At 41.2% G+C, this 18440-nt stretch overlaps 1 long non-coding RNA gene across 8 annotated transcripts in view; it reads right to left on the bottom strand.

Moving 5' to 3' along the window:
- The window catches only part of LOC111755642 (uncharacterized), a 148523-nt gene extending 130892 nt beyond the window's left edge, over positions 1 to 17631 (bottom strand). For all 8 annotated transcript variants that reach the window (XR_010045202.1, XR_010045207.1, XR_010045201.1 and 5 more), the window contains exons 1-2: positions 17471 to 17631; positions 16213 to 16360 (exon numbers count right to left, since the gene is read on the bottom strand). This is a non-coding gene — a long non-coding RNA (uncharacterized LOC111755642). The remainder of the gene's footprint in view (positions 1 to 16212; positions 16361 to 17470) is intronic.
- Positions 17632 to 18440: the final 809 nt, after the last annotated feature.

Below are 18440 nucleotides of genomic sequence, written 5' to 3'. Positions count from 1 at the left end.
CTGTTTTCCATTGCTATTTGTAGGTAAAGTTCCCAGAAGAACTGAAAGCATCATACCACAGTGATATATGTGCACCCATGTTTATAGCAGTACAATTTGTAATAGCCAGATCTTGGAAACAACCTAAGTGTCCATCGATTGAAGAATGGATAAAAAAGTTGTGGTATTTTTATACAATGGAGTACTACTCAGCTATAAAAAGTGACCGCATTGAGACATTTATAAATAAAAGGATGCAGCTTGAGACCATACTCATAAGTGAAATAAATCAAACTCACATGTATAAATACTGAATAGTTTCCCTAGTGTAAGAAATGATAAGAATACATAGAAGTACGTGGTAATCATGATTCCCAATCATATTGGTTTGAAGCCATTATGATGCTTTCTTTCTTTTTTTTGTCTTTTTCCTTTTTATCGGTACCGGGAATCGAACTCACGACTGCCTGCTTGCAAGGCAGGTGCTTATGACGCTGAGCTAAATCCCCAGCCACAAGAGATTTTTTTTTTTTTTTTTTTGGTATATGTTGTTATTGTAGATATTCTAATTTTTGTGTGTGTGTGTGTGTGTGTGTGTGTGTGTCTTTTTCCTTTTTATCGGTACCGGGGATCAAAGTCGTGACTGCCTGCTTGCAAGGCAGGCACTTACGCCGCTGGGCTAAAACCCCAGCCCCCATATAATGTTTTCACTCATTAACCGCAATGGTTTTAACCTGGGTTGTTTGATTTTAGTATCTATGATAGCACGAATAGCTATTTTGAAGAAAGCAACACAACATAAAAGCTAGTGTTGATTTAATATCGTCTTGTTTTAAAGTCCCATCAAGCTGTAGTACATCTGTTTCCACTGGGTTTAACATGTTGTATCTTACTATATTTCACTATAAGCTATAGTATAAACAAAACTCTTTATAGGCAAAGAGATAATATAGAAAACATTGTTTGTTTTCTATTAGCAGGTTCTAAATATCCTGTAATTATTGCATTCTCTTGAAAGGCTTCACACTGTCTAGATAAGCTTGATATTATAGCATGCGAAGTTACACTCAAATAATTTAAGGAAAGAGGCACTGTGGTGACTACTATCATGTTAGATTATCTGGTGGTGAAACACAGTGATGCTTGAATTGCTCGGTTCTGCCCTGCATTGTTCTATTACAATATCCTCTCTTATCTCAATCTTCCCCCTATTTTTAAATTAATCTATTTTCTCTCACTTTTTTAATTAAGGGAAAACTAAATTAAAGAGTAACGGGACATATTATAGTAACTTTTTTGTTGTCCTATTAACCTGACTTGAACCCCAGTATTGCTCTCCCCATCTTGTTCTGTCTGATTTATATTCTATTTTGTTTGATAGTGTCAAGTTTGAGGGTATAGGCAATCACTTCGAAGGCAGTAAGATATACTATGATGCCCAATATGGATTAACTATCATCCTTTTTTTTTTTTTGAAGTCCTGTAAGGTCCTCAGTGTAGATTTTATTGGTTTGGTTCCATATTGTTTTGATCAATTCTATTATACCTGATGATATAGACAACTCAATTTGAAAATAGCAAGAGGCACAATGGTAACCACTTTTGATCACCTGCTATTCTATTTTTGCATCACGTGCTATGCCCACCCTTCTGTTCTAACTGACTCTGTTTTGCTTAGTCACATTTTTTATTCTCTTCAAAAAAGTAGTAAGAACCATGAGAGTAATAAAACCCTAAAAGTCTAATTGTTACTGTAAAACGAGAGGAAAGTAAGGTGGACTAAGGGATATAACCGCAGGTATGTTCGAGAGTATAGGACGGAAAACCATATAACTGAGCTCTTGTTGGATCATTGAACAGAACTGTCTCCAATTCCACTGTATGAATGTTCACTTTATATGCTTTAATTTAGTGATATGGACAACTGTTTCTGGGAAGATAATGTGTAGCCTGTTAACTGGTGATTTCATACTGTATATATTTTTTTCTAGAAATACTGTATTATTTGTACCCGTTTACTGCATTGGTTTTTTTTTATGTCCTTTTTTTTTTCTTCTCTCGTTAAATAAAAAAAAAGAAAGTGCTCTAAAGGATACAATTGCAAGTGTGTTTAGGTGTGTTAAATAGATGACCATATTAATGTTTTTGATTGGATCACTGAACACAACTGTTTGCAGTCTCACTGTTTGAATGTCCACTTTGTATGCTTTAATCCTGTGACTTGAACAGCTATCTCTAAGATGATAATGTGTAATCTATTAAATGGGGATTTCTTACTGTTTTTTTTTGTAGTTCTGTATTACTTGTACCCTTATACTGTTTTGCTTTGTTTTGTTTTTTCTCTTTTTCCTTTTAAATAAAATTAAAAAAAAAAAAAGAAAGAAATGAAATCTGGAATAATAAGGCAATTTGCCCTTTTCACACAGGCAATAAGTGGCAGATGCAGGGAACTGACCAAGCAGGACCACAATCAAATCAGAGAGGGGAGAAATAAAGAAGAAGAAAAAATAATGCTGGTCTCAAACTCTCGGCTCGTCACTTTGATAAACAGTTCTCCAGCACTGACCAAATGACTCCCCCATGGCTACTCACTTTTATAGATGTCATGATATCTTTCTTGGCTACAGTACGCCCACCACCTATCATAACTGCAGGACCGTCATCACAAGTAGGTAAAATGTAGAATGGGTTTCTAAAAATTGCCTAATTATGCCCTGTCTTTAAAATATACCTGCATCACCCATCTCCAAAATAACATTAAGAGTGACAGAGCCAGCTATTACCACGGCAGCAGTAAAGAACAAATCCATGAGTTCCCTTCTGCCAGCCATTGTACACATGGAGTTGCTTGCTCTGGGCCCAATTCCCCCAGCAGAAATCTGAGGGCCACCCAGGCAAAAGTGCATTTGCCTCTTAAGTCCCAAGAAAGAATAAAACTGTCTCATCTAAACAGGATGGGAGCTAAGGATGACCAGTACGACTCCATGACTCAGATTGCCATGAAAGGCCATCAGGGGAAGCCCAAAAACTCCTTCACACTGCTGCAACCTTATCCATCGCCCTTCCAAACTGTATCACCCTAGATATGAAATCCAACAGCCCTTAACAGATCTCCACAAACAAGATCCTGACAGGAGCAGAGACAATGATCTCCTTTTTACACTTGAACTATTGCTCTCTTTTTCCCCTCTCCCCTCTCCCCTCTCCAGGCTCTAGCCTTCAGGGCATCTCATACAGTCCCACAGCCCTAAAGCCATATTTACCCAGGGACAGCCAAATTCTAACTTATTTTTAATAACAAAATTAATTTTTAATAGCTTGTATATATAGATGTTTAACCATATGCTTAAGATCAACTCCTTAATAGCAGAATTTTATATCCAATTTACTTGTTTTAGATACCACCTTTTTATCTGTTACATTAAGGTTTTGTATCCACATATCCACTTGTACACTGAAAGCTTAAAGAAAAACACAGGACACAGAGGGATTGCCATTTTTAGCAGCAATGAAATATCATTAACCGCTTTTTACATACCAAATTCAAGTCACTATCAGAGGTGAGTGTACTACAAAGTCACTAGGGACAAAATTGCTAGTTCATTTTTAAATAACTTGAAATTACCCTGGCCCCCACCCCATTAATCCCTTTTATAAACAGCAAGCATTTTTTCTTTCATCCATAGATTAGCAGGCTTGTTCCAATATGAAAGTGCTAATTCATCTGCAGATTTTTTAAATCACTCAAGCAGTGCTACAATAAATGTCCAAAAATCTGCATAGGAATAATCCTTGATGAATGAAAATGATGAAGACAGAATAAGGCTATGGGATTACCTTATCTTATTTACATATAAAGAATACCCAATGGTAAGGAGACAGAAATTGGACAGATACTCATATGTGTAAAAATTGCATCTACCTTTGAGCTTTATACTGGAAACAAGACATTTTAAATCATCCTATAGTTCATACTATTTTTTTCCTCAGCAAAAGAAAAGCTGCATGACATCCCCTCTTGTTTCTGATAGCCACACTCTATCCTGGGAAAAGGAGACTCAGCAACCTTATCAGCATCACTTGAGGTGCTGCCCCATGATTCATCCCTTTTTCAATTACTTGTCAACATTCGTCAAAGCGTCCTTCTATCTCTCTGCATCAATGGACACCAACCTTTTCTCCTGTCGCTCTATGTGATAAGCACACAAGGTTCTCACAGAGAAGTCACTCTGTGGAGAGCAGAGAGGTGTGCTTCTCAAGGTGTGTGGTAACCTGGGGTGGTCGAATAGAAAAGCATTCCAGATGAGGGATGCAAGCCCCTTCTTGGGAATCACTGTTCCTTATCTTTCCAATCAACTAGGACCCAGTAGGATTTCTTTCTTTTCTTGTCCTTGACAGTCTCCTTACCTTCCACCTAACTGAAAAATGACCCCAGACTGATCTCATAAATGGTATTGGATTGCCTACCTTAAAATGATAGTAGTGCCCCAAAAAAACTTATTTAAAAGGCATGTGTAGTAGACAAAATGACCATGTCCTAGTAACTCAAATCCTGGGAATATTTTACTTACGTGGTAAAGGGGAACCTGCATGGGGCTTTAATTGAGAACTCTGCAATAGGGAGATGATTTTAGATTGTCTGAGTGGGGTCAATGTCATTCCAGATGTCCTTATTAGGGAGTAAGAAGGGACAGAAGCAGAGGGAAGATGTGACGACTAACCACATCCATTTCATTTATATGACATATTCAGACTAGGTAAATCCATGAAAACAGAAAACAAATGAGTGGTTGGCAGAGGATGCAGGAAAGGAGAAAGGGGAAAGGCGGTAGGATAGGTACCGGGTCTCTTCTGGGTGTGATTTAGTATTTGGAAGTAGATAACACAACATCATGAATGTTCTACACACCACTCAATTGTTAAACTTTAAAATGGTTTGGGGTTGTGTTATTTTCATACATTTCATATTTTGAAAAACTAAAGCTGGCTTAGCCAGTTGTGAGGACACTATCTTTTCTTGTACTACTGCCTCAAGCAGTGCACTGAGCTCTCTAGACCCCTTACCTGGGCCACTGTCTCCATGTGAAATAATGCCAAAATGCCAAGACCTAGCTCATGAGTCCTTCTTCCAAGCATCTTCAACCCTTTGACTGAGTTCACATTTATAGTGGAAAAATGCATGATGGAAAGTCAAGTCTGAGTTTGAATCTTGGTTCTGCCACTTACCAGTTAGGTAAATAACCTGGGCTCGCCACAGCTCAGTTTGGACAACTGGAAATGATGCTACTGAACAAGATTGTTATAAGAATCATGTGGCTGGACATGGTGCTACACATGATTAACCTGTAGTCCTGTAATCTACCCTTGTAATCTCAGCACTCTAGAGAGTCATGCAGGAGGATTGCAAGTTCAAGCCTGGCCCAGGCAATTACGAACTCAGCAAGATCATTCTCAAAATAAAAAATAGAAAGAGCCAGGGAGGGATATGGGTCAGTGTGAAGGCTCTAGTACTGAAAAAAGAAAAAAAGCTACACAGGAAACTGAGGCAAGAGAATTGCAAGTTTGAGACCAGCCTGGGCAACTTAAGTTCTGTAGAAAATAAAAGACTTTAGCTGGCCCCTGAGGCTACAGCCAGATCCTAGCCTTTTCCCATGAGTCAGCACCATTCACAGACTGCAGAGGAACAGAACAAGAAGTCACAAGCAGCAAGGCCTCCCTGCAAATCAGTGCCGTGGGTGGGCCACTAGGGAGACAGCCAGACCCTAGCCTTTTCTCATGAGTCAGTGCCATCTGCAGACCGTGGGGGGAAAGGAATAAGAAGTTACCAAGAAGCAAGCCCTCCCTGCAAATCAGCACCATTAACAGGCCACTGTGGGGAGAGCCAGATGCCAGCCCCTTCCGGCACACAGGTTGGGAAACAAGAAGAGCTAACTCCCCCCACTTCACCCCTCACCGGATAAGCAATCAGCTGATCCAAAGAAACACAGGCTGTGATGATACCTACAGAGATAAAATATAATTTAATGCTTGTAAGTGTTTATAATATTTCACTGATTTTGCAGGTCTAAAACAGGTAGTCTGATCATCTGTTCAGAGGATAACAACACACAATGTAGCAATGGCAATGGTATCCATTGTTAATTTCCTATTATCTTATTTCAAAGTCCAGTATCATTGCCATTGTTTTGTTGGGTTGGGTTTTATTCTATTTTTTTAATTTTATTATATCCAATGGCATGGGTAGCTATCATCAAAGATAACTCAATATATTCATGGTAGCCATTTTGAATTTACTATTGTCTTGTTTTGAAATCCTTTATTGCATTCATTGTTTTGTTTTTATTGGTTCTGTTCCGTTCTGTTTTGCTTGATTTTTACTATGTCTGAAGGTATCTGCAGCTATTTTAAAGACAAGGGGGATTATCGTAACCATTGCTGATTTCATATTGTTTTGAAGTCCTATGTCTCTTACACTGTTTTGTTTGATTGGCTTTAAAAGAAAACATTTTAAAAGATCTGGGGACATAGTTTAGTAGTAGGTAATGCCTAGATTCAACCCCTAGCATTGTACAAAAGTAAAGAAAAAAGAAACAAAAGAAAATGACAATGGAGTGCCACCCCAACCCAGTGGCTGGCAGAGAAGACATGATGAGTCAATGTTATTTTGAGTCCTCCCCTCTCTGAGTTGCTCTCACTAAACATGCTCTTTCTCACCAGTCTCACTTGGCTCCACTCCTACAGAAGGGAGGATCATCTCACTAGCTTCATTCTTGTGGCATGAACTCCCAGACCTTGTGTGCGCCTAGGTGGAAAGCATGCTTTGCACATCTCTATATGTAGCCACATAGTGTTCTTGAACAGACCAATTGTTCAGTATCTATTGCCTAAACAATTTCTCCATCATAGTTGCTAATGAAGGGGAGCAACAGGGATGGAGAAATCTGAATGAGTGATCAGGAAGTGATTCAACACTCACTTTTTAGCAAATGTCTAACAATTAAAGAGATTATTTAACTTCCAAATTGAATACATTATAGGCTCATGCTCCAATGCCTCCACTCCTGAGCCAACACTGGTTGAGTAATTGTTTAGAATAATGGATCTTCTCATGTGCATGGAAAGTAGTCAATATCGAATTGCCGAACTTTTATGGGTAATCCACTGAACAGTCTACTGATCAAATCACAGATTCATTTAGTGCTGAAAGCAACTTTAGGAAACTACACAGTCCAGACGCTTCATTTAACAGATGAAAAAAATGAGGCCCAAAGAAATTCAATGGCTTTCCCAAGATCCCAGAGCAAGTTAATGTCATTGATGGCCAACTGTGCCATCTCCAGATCAAATCAGCACCATCCTTCAACCCCTACTTAGGTTTCTTTTGAGAAATTCTGAAAGCTATAGAGTAAAAGGTCCAGCTCTCCCTCATCAAACAAAGAATCCCAAAACCAAAGTCTGGGATGAATGTAAAATGACAACTGTCAAAAACATAAAAGATCGCATTAGCATTCGTTAGGATATAGGGAAAAGGGAACACTTGCACATTATCGATGGGGATGTAAATTTGTGCAGTCACAGTGGAAAATAATTTGGAAGTTCCTCAAAACATTAAAAATAGAACTACCATCTGATCAAACAATGACACTTGGAGTGTACATCCAAAGGAAATAAAACCCACATATTGAAAAATATCTTCATTTCCATGCTTATTACAGCACCACTCACAATGTTACCAGGTACTGAAGTGCTATACTCTTCCTAGCTGTCTTTTATAAGCTCTTGTTGTCTTGAACAAAGAACTGGGCATCAAATGAGGTAGCAGACCACTGCAGAGTGAGTACGACATAAGAAAGTACACCCTGCATACAGAGTGCGCCACTGTGAAAGAAAAAAGGCAGCAGCCACAAGACCAACGGTCACGGCCTTTTATAGCCCCATCCTGATGTCAGATCTAGATTGTCCTATGACAACCCTGCTTGCATTCTCTGAATGGCATCAGGTACAGGACTCAGAAGTTGTGCACATGTGTTGACTTTGTGACGGAGAGGTCATGGCCACTTACACCCTGGTTTGTCACACCGTTTGTCACACCCTACTCACCTGCCAGAACAATAGCCAAGACAAATAATAAAGAAAGTGTAGTATTTTTGGCACAATGGAATACTCGCCATTAAAAAGATGAAATCTTGTCACAACACAGGTGGAACTGGAGGGCATGATGTTACATGAAATAGGCCTGGCAATGAAAGACAAATACAACATGCTCTTACTCATATATGGAACCTAAAAACATGGTTCTCATATGTTAGCCAATAGATGTCCTGGCCCTCATTTCACAATGGAATGCCAATAGGATGGAGGGTAGACAGTAGTTACAGAGACTGGAAAGGATGAGAGTTAGTTAATAGGTATAAATTTACAATTAGTTCAACAGAATAAGTTCCAATTTTCTATTATACAGTAGGATAAATACAGTAATAATAAAAGGGATCTCAAATGATCTCATAAAAAGAAAATGAATATTTAAGGTGACAGATAGCTTAATTACCCTGATTTGATCACTACATACAGGAGTACCACACTGATACTGATTTTAAAAATTAAAAAATAAATTTTAATAGTCTGAGAGGAGTCCATTTCCGTCGTAAATTAACATAACTGGACTTCTGGGAAGATGGTGGAGTGGTAAGCAGCAGAAAAATTAGCCTCTCCAAGAGTCACCATGCAGACACTGGAGTACAGCATCATGAGGAAGACCAGAAGGAAGGAAGTAGGTCCCCTGGACCCAGGAAGAATCTGAAGTGTGAACTGAAGTCAACAGAGACAGTAAAAAGAAAAGCTTCAAGGAAGAAGGTGATAGCCAGCAGTGTTTTCACCTTGAGATGGGACTCACTTCCTGAGAGGAGCTGTTCAAACCATGGGTACAGCAGTGATGGAGGGCGACACCAGAGGCCTGCCTCTTCAGAGAGACATGGCAATGGAGGGGAGGAGCAAACATGGAGGACTGCACTGGCAGGCAGTAAGTGCGGAGGACTTAGTCTTCCTATGGGACTGAGCAGTAAGCTGGGAGCCATTTTGGAGACACCAGATAAGCCCAGAACCCAGAAGTGCTGCTGGCTTCCGCTAGCAGCTCCCAGTTGGGGGCAGATCTGTGGCAATTGCTTGGACAGTGACATTCTTAGAAAGTGTGTACACTGAAATCAATCACTACTAAAATGGCATCACAGAGCCCACGATTATACCTTGGTGGTACAGCACCAGTCTGGGAAGCATGAGGCCCCAGTTCAATTCCCGACACCAAAAAGAAAAAAAGAGAGAGAGAAAGAAAAAGGAGCCAGACATGGTGGCTCATGTCTGTAATCACAGCACTTGGGAGGCTGCGGCAGGGGGATCTTTGTGAGTTCAAGACCAGCCTAAGCTATAAAGTGAGCATAAGGCCAGCAGCCTTATGCATAGTGAAACCCTGTCTCAAACAGACAAAAAAAGGGAAAAAATGGCCTTGCATGGCACTGCCCATTCACTCATATTCTGAAATCTTCCACTATGCAACTCATTTCCACACCTCTCTTTATAGTAAACTGATGATTTCTAAGCTGACATCCATTGTCTCAAAAATTTAGTTTCACTGTACTTTCCAAATAAAGTATGTAAATTTAGCCAGGCATTATGTCACATAGCTGAAATTCCAGCATTTGAGGCGGATGCAGGAAAGTTCCCAGGAGTCTGACATTAGCCTGTGCTACATAGGAAGAAGCTGTCTCCAAAACACAATATAGGTATATACATATAAACATTATTAGAAGCCAGGAATGTACGTCAGTGGCATAAGCACCTGCCTAGCAGATGCCAAGCTTGTAAGTTCTTTTCCCGGTACCCAAGAGAAATAAACAAACATTACTAACATTAAAACTTCATAGTACAGGTATACAAAAACATTATTATTAACATTAATACTTAAATGATAATATAAATGATACATATTTGTAAATACCCAAAGAAAAGCCTTTGGATGAGAGGTAAATGCCCATGTAAGCTGATGAAAATGGAGACTTCACTGAACGACCAACCACAGTACACACATGATTAAGATGCATACTTGATAACAAATGGATGGACATGGTCATATCTAATATGAATCTTCCTAATCCAATACACTGTTTTGTAACAAATGCATTTAACACATTTGTGTAAAATAAATGGTTTCTGATTTTTTTTTTTTCCTGAGACAGAGTCTTGCTATGTAGCCTAGGCTGGCCTCAAACTCATAAAGATCCTCCTGCCTCCGCTTCCTGAGCACTGCAATTACAGGCATGCACCACCACACCTGGCCTCTTTTTTTTTTTTCTGACAGGACCTCACCACTGAGGTACATCCCAGCCCACCTATGCCATCTCTTAACAGAACAGAACAGACAAGGGTGAAACAGTTTATACAATCTGCTAGAGCCCTAGATATCCATATGTAAATAAAGTGAAACATGCCATGATCCTAGCACTCTGGGACTCTAAAGCAGGGGGATCACAAGCTGGATTCAAGGTTAGGCAACTTACTAAGATCTTTCAAAAATAAAAGTAAAAAAAATAAAGGAAGTAAAAATAAAACATAGGGGCTAGGGATTTAGCTCAGTGGCATAAGCGCCTGCCTTGCAAACAGGCAGTCGTGAGTTCGATCCCTAAACGAAAAAGACAAAAAAATAAAAAAATAAAGAAAATAAAGCCTGAATGGTGGCACACACCTGTAAGTAATCCCAACACTTAGGACACTCGAGGAAGAGTATAGCAAATTCACTGCCTAACAAGATCCTAGACCCAAAAACAAAGAAACAAATTGTTTGTCTCAAAAAAGGGAGGGGACTCCATTTTCACAAAAGTAGCATTACTTACCTGACAAAAAGGTAAGGAAAGGGGAAGGGAAGCAAAGATGTTGGCAGTGATAGCAGAATGAAGACCAGACAGGGAAATAAAGTACCTTTGGATTTATGTTGTGAATAAATTACAGTCACTCCTGTATCATGTTCAAATTACAAGCACTAGATTGTGTTACACACTTCCATAATTATCAATGATACGAAGAAAATTTAAACTGCATTCCTCATATTAAAGATATTAAAAGTACTCATTAATAAACATTTGTAGCAAATCACAGGAGCTATTTCTATAACCCCAGCTACTCAGAAGATTAAAGCACAAAGATCCCAAATTCCTATGTATCTTGGGCAACAAAAGAGAACCTGTGGCAAAATAAAGGGGTAGGAGTGTAGCTCAATGATAGTGCCTTTGGATTGGATCCCCTGTAGGCAAAGTGAACATTAGTGTAATGCTTCTTTACCCTGATTTTAACAAGGTGTCACTAAATCTACTTTAAAATCTATGCGTAACAAGATCATACTGCCTTCCTTTAAAACCCTAGCACAAGTGCTTGACACCACTTCTAGACTATGCCTTGTCTTCCTCGAATACAAGCATTCCCTACCAGGCAGGAGACACCTATAATTTTTAATTCATTATTTGTAACATTCAAATTCAATTTGTGGTTATAGAAAGCAACATTCAATGCCACGCCATTCATTGCGGAATATTATAAATTTGCAAACAAAACACTCCATACTGGATTCCTGCTTCAACCAAATACTAAGCAATATCAGGCATGGTGGGACACCCATGTAACCCCAGCACTTGGGAGGCGGAGACAGAAAGATAAACTCCAGTTCAAGGCCAGCCTGAACTACACAGCCAGAATCTGTGTCGTAACACAACAAATACCTTCTGTATGCTGGATCCTGCCTTCACTACATCCACTGGTATACTCAATGGTGGTCATTTAGGACTAAAAAAAAAACGCTGGGCACGGTGGCGCTCGCTTGTAATCCCAGCACTTCAGAGACTGAGGCAGGAGACTGAGGTAGGAGGATAGCACTGCCTTCCAGACCAACCTGGGCTACAAAATGAGTTCAAGGCCAGCCTCAACTGCTGGCGAAATCTTGTCTCAAAAAGACAAAAAATCGGGCCAGGAATGTAGCTTAGTGATGCAAGCACAAGGTCCCGAATTCGATTCCTGGCACCAAAAAAAAAAAAAAAAAAAAAAAAAGCAAAATCGCAGACAAAAGTTGTATTTTTTTATAGCCACTTGTATTTCAGAGAACTGAAAAGGCATACAGAATGCCTGAAAGAGCAATATAAATAGAATTTTTAAAGCCCCACCAAGAAATATTTCCCGGTTAAATCCCTTATAGTCATCGTTTTACTTTAGTTTCTCATAACTACTTTGTCAGATGGTTTTACTCCTTTTTATGATTTTCCTTATCAAAGAAATTCTCTACTTGCCTTCGGATTGACAAAAGATAAAGTTCAAAGAAAATGTTCTTTTAGGATTATATAAACCAGAACTTGGGCTCCCCTTCAGCACAAATCTCATTGCTGACTTAGCTCTGCCTCTGCCCTGAGACTTAGGAAATTCCTTTAGGTCCCTCCCTGTTTTTTCATTTTGCAAAAGGAGCTAATCTAAATCCATAAAATTCTGTGTTCTCAGAAAGCACCCACTGGGGCTGGGGATTTAGCTCGGCGGCATAAGCGCCTGCCTTGCAAGCAGGCAGTTGTGAGTTCGATCCCCGGTACTCATTTAAAAAAAAAAAAAAACAAGAAAAAAGAAAGCACCCACCACTCTACAAAAGAGCCAGGATAAATCCACACTGGAAACTTATTTATACCTGGTGTGGTGGCATATGCCTGCAATCCTAGCACTTAGGAAGCAAAGAAAGGAGGATTGCTGTGAGTTCAAAGCCAGTCTATGCTACAAAGTGAGTTTAAGACCAGTCAAAACTACATAGTGGGGAATTTAGCTCAGTAGCGTAAGTGCCTGCCTGGCAAATGTGAGGTCATGAGTTCGATTGCTGGTACCAAAAAAACCCCCAAAGAACTACATAGTGAGACCCTGTCTCAAAAAGACAAAACAAAACAAAAGCAAAGCAAAACAAAACTTATTTACAAATCAACCAGCGGGGGGTTTAGCTCAGCAGCACCAGTGCTTGTCTAGCAAGTGCAAGCTCCTGAGGTTTTCTGGTTTTTGAGACAGTGTCTCCCTGTGTGATCCAGGCTGACCTCAAACTCAAGGCAATCCTCCTGCCTCAGCCTTCCAAAGGCTGGGGTTACACACATAATCTTTAAAATTGGAATCTACTAGTTGGGTGTGGTGGCACACACCTGTAATCCCAGCACTGGGGAAGCCAAGGCAGAATGATTGTTCTGAGTTCCAGACCAGCCTGGACTACAAAGTGAACTCAAGGCCAGCCTGAACTGCACTGTGAGACCCTGTCTCAGAGACCAAAAGAAAAAAAAGAAAAGAAAAAGAAAAAGACACCTGTATTTGTTTTTTTTGGTATGGGGAATCAAGTAGAACCTTGCACTTGCCAAGCAGGCACTTAAGACACTGAAGTACATCCCCAGCCTCATACCGATATTTTTAATTTGGTTTTTTCGAGATGAGGTCTCACATGTAGTTCACATTGGCCTAAAACACCTGGCAATTCTATCTCAACATTCTAAATGTTGAGATTATAGATATGTATCAGTATGCCTGGCAGATACTTTTCTTTTTGTCTTTTTGAAACAAGGTCTACCTGGGGCTGGAGATTTAGCTCAGTGGTATGAACACCTGCCTTGCAAGCACGTGGTTGTGAGTTCGATCCCCGGTATCCATTAAAAAAAAAAAAGAAAGAAAGAAACAAGGTCTAACTATGCAATTCAGGGTGGTCTTGAGCTCACTTTATAGCTCAGGGTCTCAAACTCTCAAAGATCCTTCCACTTCAGTCTCCAGAATGCTAGGATTACACTGGGAGTGCACCACCATGCCCAGCTTTTAACTTTTCTCTTTTGGCAATACTGGCAATTTAACCCAGGGCCTCTTCATCGAGTTACATTCCAAATCCTTTTAATTTTTCATGATACAAGGGATAGAACCCAGGGCCTTCACACTGAGCTGCCTCCCATTTTCTATTCTGAGACATGGTCTTGCCAATTCACTAAACTGCCCAGGCCAGTGCTCTCTCTTGCATAGTGGGTCTTTCTCACGCAATAGGATGAGCCTCTTTTCCTATTTTTACTTGGTCCTAACTCACTCTGCAGAACCTGTTTCTTTCTCTACCTTTAATAAAACTTTGCTGTGGAAAAAAAAATGAACAAACTGCCCAGGAGGAAGAGCTCAAAGCTGTACTCTTCCTGCCTCAGCCTCTCAGTGTTGGAATTATGGCTGGTTAAAGGCCAACATACTGTTAACTCATTTTTACAGGATAATCTCCTAAAGACAATGTGGAGTACATAGAATGCTCAGGATTTTTGTCTTCTGACTCCTAATATAATATGCTTCACATGGTAGGCATCTAATGAAAATCAGACAAAACTACAAAATATTAAACTGGGTATGGTGGCAAATGCCTATAATCTCAGCATTTAGGAGACTGAGGCAGGAGTGTGGCAAATTTGAGGCCAGCCTGGGCCCCATTGTGTCTTTAAACCCAATCTAAGATACACATGCGTGTAATCCCAACACTTTTTGAGAGGCTGAGCTTCAAATTCATATCCAGCTCCAGCAAGGTTTTAGCAAGACTATGCCTCAAAATAACAACGGGGATAAGGCTCAGTGCTACCACCACTTCCATACATGAATAAATGGCATGTAGCAGTACAAAGATCTAGGTTCAATGAAGTAGGGGGGTGGGCATGGCTGATCACAATGGGGTATACCAGTAATACCAGCACCATATAAAACTGAGGCAAGAAGATCATGAAGGTCCTTGGCTCAACCCCTAACACACAGAAAATAAAAGCGAGACATTTCCTCTATTTCCTTTTCTTAATGTCTATACAGTGTCTTTCTGAGTAAAATACAAATGTACACTTAATACAATGTTTATCTTGGCTCACAATTACTGATTTTCTGGGCTCTGGAATTAGGGTTGTTGGCTGTGCAGCAAAATGCACACTTGGGCCAAACCTGTGTAACACTGGGTTTGATCTCCAATACCACAAATAGAAACAATTATAAAATCCAGGTGTGTTGGCTCATGCTTGGAATCCCAGGACTCAAGAGGCTGAGGCAGGAGGATCATGCATCCAAGGCCTGCCTGGACTGCACAATGAGGCTATCTCTAAACAAAACAAAAAAGTATTTCATGGTATTAGGGATCATCCCAGGACCTCTGCATGGGAGGCAAGTGCTCTCACTGAGCTACATTCCGGGTCCTTTTCATTTTACTTTGAAACTGGATCTGGCTAAATACCCACACCAGCCTTGAATTTGCAATGGTACCTCAACTACCCAGATGCTGAGATGAGGCCTGTGCCACCATGCATAGTGTTTAAAAATAAATAAATAAAAACATGGGGTGCGGTAGTGCAGGCCTCTAATCCCAGCACGTGAGAGGCTGAGGCAGGAGGATGGCCTTGAGTTTGAGGCCAGCCACACAGCAAGATCCTCTCTCAAAGCTACCTCCCCAACCACTGGGGAAAAAAAAAAAAAAAAGAATGTGAGGTGTGGTGGTATACACTTGTAAACCCAACACTTTGAAGGCTGAAGCAAGAGGACAGCCAACTGTTCAAGGCCAACCTAAATTTAATGCCCAGCCTGGACTATACAGTGATAAGACCCTGTCTCAAACCAATCAAATGATCGATCAATCAATTAACTTAAAAAATAAATAAGCATAGGGCTGGGGACTTAGATCAGCGGCATAAGCGCCTGCCTTGCAAGCAGGCAGTCCTGAGTTCGATTCCTGGTACCGATAAAAACGAAAAAGACAAAAAAAAAAAGACAAAAGAAAAAAATTTTTTAAATAAATAAATAAGCCTGGAGTTGGGATTTAGCTCAGTAACATAAACACCTGCCTAGCAAGCACAAGGTCTTAAGTTCAACCCCCAGTACCAAATAAATAAATAAGCCTGAGAAAAATTCATCAAATCCACTCATTTTCTTACAAAAGTAAAATTACATTCTCTTGAGGACCAAACAAGTCGGTGACTACAACCTGATACATTCCAGTATAATATACTCCTAAGCAATACTAACCAAGCTCAGAATTTTCATGAGGAATCAAATACATAATAAAAGCTGATATACCAAAGATATACATGCATATGCATCCAATCAGGAACAGTTACTGTAGTATTATGCTACCTTAGTTTCTAGGCTCAAGGAAATTGTTTTTTGGAATGTATTAAATTGCACATACCAATTGCTCACCTGTCATTCACAATAGGCTTTCATTAGTTTACTAAGTGGTGTATGCCTCTTAATCTTAAACTGCACCACAGAACCATCCTGCCCCACCACCTTCAAATGCCACCTTCAAATTAATAAGGTCGTTGTTCTTCTCAGTCTTGACTCCTTCCTGTTGAAAGAAAAAAGTGTAAGTTGGAAAATGTGAAAACCAGGCACCTTTTAAAGTAGCAGCAGTCCAAACTGGTTCACAAGTCAACAGGTTTCATTCCCTATGATAAAATAGCATACAGCTGTTTTCAGTCACTGAAGTCGGTATGAGAGGTACCCTGCAATAGTACTAGGTAGCTGACACAGAAACAGAAAAGCCTATGCTTAACACTATCAAAGGTAACAGATTTTAAGTGATGGTTCCCAATTTATTGCATTGTTGTCTTGAGACTGAATTGTTTTAAATGCCGTTTTCTATCACTGACAAAATATCCTATAGATAAAAATGTCTTTTTCTTTGGGAAGCACTTAAAGGATAACTGCTGAAACAGTGCAAGAGGCGAGGGGGAAAAATGAGCTTGCAATTCACATATTACAAGACTCTTGATAAAGTTACCAAATTAAGCCTCATAACAAATTCAATATATGCGTTAAACACACACACACACACACACACACACACACACGAATGATCTTTAGTTACGAAGTCTTATATTCCTTTCCCTTTGTTGTCGTAAGTAAAATGCACTGTTTTCTTGTCTTCTCGGTAGATTTCAACTCAATCCGAAGTTCACCAAAATCTAGTGTGAAAGGAATTCTGCAGCTCCTAAACCACTTCGGAAAGCAGAGGCGGTGTCAATGCACCCCAAAGGAGCAAGTTCCTTTTGCCTCTCAGACGCACGTTCCCATCCTCACGGGAAGCTTCCTGGTACCTCAAAAACCGCGCTCAGAAGTTCTGTTCCACTAAGTCTAAGGTCGCATATCTGAGGCTCCAACTTCCTGAAACTACAAGGTACCCTCCGGTTCTAGGGGCGCTGGCACCTGAGGAAGGGCCGCTGCCCCTCCCCCCTCGGGGGGTGGAGGTGGGGCGGGGTTGGGGGGCTGGCCTCCTCCTGCGCGGGAGGGAGGAAGAGAGGGAGGGAGGGAAAATGAGGCGGAGCGCCCCGGCCTGAGCCGTGGCCGCCCGTGGGGGGCCCGAGAAGGCGCGGGGAGCCCGGGGCGGGCTCCGGCCAGACCCGAGCCCCACTGTTGCCTGTCGCGAGCTGAAGACAGAAAGCGCCATGGAGTTCACCTTAGGCTTTTCGTCGGCCATAGCGAGCGCCAGTCTTCTTAGCTGCCGCTTCACAAAAGAGGTACCAGGTCCGCCGAAGGAGCACACAAGCAGCACCACGGCCAGCAGTAGGAGGCGGCAGCGGTGGCGAGATAGAGGGCGCGCGCACGTCTCGCGCTTCTTCCCCCCGCCCTGCGTGCGCGAGCACGACCTGGCGGGACTTTCTATTGGTTGCCTCCTCGTGGGAGCGCGCAACGCTTACATAAACCACCCCCCCCCCCCCCCCCCCCGCCAGGGCTGCTGCTACCTGGACTAGGTTCCCGCCTGGCCGGCGGGAAGATGCGCGGACACGCGCACTCGAACTGTCTGGTGGGGGGCGGGGGGAGGAGGCGCGCCTCGCTCTGGGCGGGGCCGTATTGTCCTCCTTTTGTAGTGGAACATAATCAAAGTGGCTTCCAGCTGCTCCTCCGCGAGGACCAGGAGTCTCCAGGCCTTAGACTTAAGAGGTAGGCTGTGACAGGCAAAAGGACTAGACATGGAGGAGAGAGCCTATATCAAAACCCCAGCAAGAGGCTCTGGAAAAAAAACTTGCTCTGCCAGCCGAATGCAGTAGCCTCCGCGTTTACAGGAACATCCCACTTGCTCTCAGCCTCATCTCTAATGTTAAAGTTGAGTGTCTAGCTGCTTCCCACCGTGCTTTTGCCTAAAATACGACAAACACTTATGTCCCCCTACTAACCCTTGATTTTGGCTGAGGAAAAATGTTCATTTATCCATTCAACAAACTTTTATTCAAGGCCTGTTCTCCAGCTTCAAGAGAAACTCAGGGAGAGCTACCCAACAGGAAGCTCCCAAACCAGCCAATCCTTTCCTCCTCCCATCCACGTATAAAATAGATGTAGACCCCTCCTGTTTGAAGAATAATTCTGATGTCTATCCGTTAGATTCTATCCTGTGCCTCTCAGTTGGTTTTTTTACTTCCTATATCGCT

Source organism: Cavia porcellus, unplaced genomic scaffold (genome assembly GCF_034190915.1).
Source record: "Cavia porcellus strain 051 isolate PalLab524CR breed Dunkin Hartley unplaced genomic scaffold, mCavPor4.1 scaffold_32, whole genome shotgun sequence".
In the NCBI taxonomy this organism is placed as follows: domain Eukaryota; kingdom Metazoa; phylum Chordata; class Mammalia; order Rodentia; family Caviidae; genus Cavia; species Cavia porcellus.
The sequence above is the reverse complement of the archived record's forward strand: the minus strand, read 5'-3'. Positions and strand labels throughout refer to the sequence as shown.